The sequence below is a fragment of the Monodon monoceros genome, unplaced genomic scaffold, assembly GCF_005190385.1.
Source record: "Monodon monoceros isolate NGI ecotype Baffin Bay Population unplaced genomic scaffold, NGI_Narwhal_1 Super_Scaffold_13, whole genome shotgun sequence".
Lineage (NCBI taxonomy): Eukaryota > Metazoa > Chordata > Mammalia > Artiodactyla > Monodontidae > Monodon > Monodon monoceros.
In genome coordinates, this window is record NW_021703769.1 from 43,252,777 (window position 1) to 43,254,545 (window position 1,769).

Genomic DNA, 1,769 nt, shown 5'->3' on the forward strand with positions numbered 1-1,769 from the left:
GGGGAGGGGCCAGGACCTGTCATTCTGCCCCAGGGTCATCCCTGAGGACTTCCCTAAGCACCCTCCCCTCGGCATGCTGTGAGATAAAGAAAATATGTATATTGGTCTCTGCCTGTATTCCTGGCACAGAGCACCTGGATCCCTTGTAAATTTCTATGTGATAAGAGCACCAGGAGCATGTTTTGTTCTATTGAGGTGACTCTGGGTGGGCCCCTCGCTGGGGGCTGGTCAGCAGAAAGACCAATGATGACCAAGGATGGGGCTCGGGATAGTCTTGCCTACGTGCGGAAGTCTCCCTAGAATCCTGATGGTGTGGCGTTCAGAGCATCCATGTGGGTGAGCACATCCACATATTGGGGGGAGGGGTGATACACCTCGATCCTCAGAAGCTCCTGTGCTCAGAACCCTCCCCCACCTCACCTTGTGTATCTCTGCATCTGGCTGTTCATCTGTATCCTTTACCATATCCTTTAATAAGATGGGAAACGTAAGTATTTCCCTGAGTTCTGTGAGCCACTCTAGCAAATTAATCAAACCTGAAGAGGGGGAGATGGGAACCTCCGATTTGTGGTCAATCGGACAGAAGTTGTGGGCAGCCTGGGGACCTACTCCCTGCGACTGGCATTTGAATGGGTCGGGGTGTCTCGTGGGCCTGAGCCCTTAACCTGTGAGACTTGATGCCACCTCCAGGTAGGTAACTGGTGTCCCCGAGAATTGTTTGGTGGGGGAAAAGCCCCACACATTTGGTGACCAGAAGGGTCAGTAGTGAGGTGTTCAGCGTAGGGAATAAAGGAGATGCATGGGAACTATGTGTTTTCCTAATACACCCCCCTTGATATGATTTTTCCTTCTCAGATTTGTGATGCTTTGGGTTGATTTTACTCTCAAAACTTTTTCTCTTCCAGGCCTTCTTGCAAGGGGCAGTGGTCAATGTCTTTGTGTTTTTTACAAATTGTGCGGCCCAGCTCCAGGTCCAGTTCTGTGAAGGAGAAATTAGAAAACAGAAAGGCAGAGAATCCAGTAGAAAAGTGGGCAAAAGACTACCATGTGCACATGAATAGGGACACACAAACCATGTGCAACTTCTCTGCAAGCACATAACCACCAAAAAGATGTCCCTGAGTGCAGCTCCAGCAGCCCTGGACTCTTCCCTGCCACCCTCCTGATGGCTGCTACCCGGGAGCCACATGTCCAGTACATGGCGGTGGGGGAGGGGTGTGGTCACGGGAGGTAGGGTCTCAGCGCTGAGAGCACACGCACAGCACACCTGACATGAAACCCAGCTCTCAATCCTCCAGACACATGGAGGGCATCGCACAGCTCCTTCTAGGGAGGCGGATGGGGGTGCTTGTCCACTGAGCCGCCCTCAGAGCTGCCCTGTCCCACGGGGGCAGCATCCCGACCAGGACAGGGGGCTGGGGGCTGGATGCTCTGTCTCTCCTGGAGCAGCTGCGGCACCAAAGGGCTCACCTTGTAAACCTTCATCCAGGTGGATGTTTGTGAACCGGGTGCTGCTCTGCGTGTTCATCAGCCTCTCTAAGAGGTTAACACAAGACAGGGTTTCATCTCCTACAGAGAGGTCGTGAAAACTCGGAAGAACTCCAACACGGAGAGGAGTGTAACCGGAAGCTTCCATAGGGAGGAGCACGGCCCTGACCTGGAATTGTCTAGAAAGCTGGCTTCCTTAGGGGCTCAGGAATGCCTGCAGTTGATGCCACCAGCCACACACACACACACACACACACACACACACACACACACACACACAC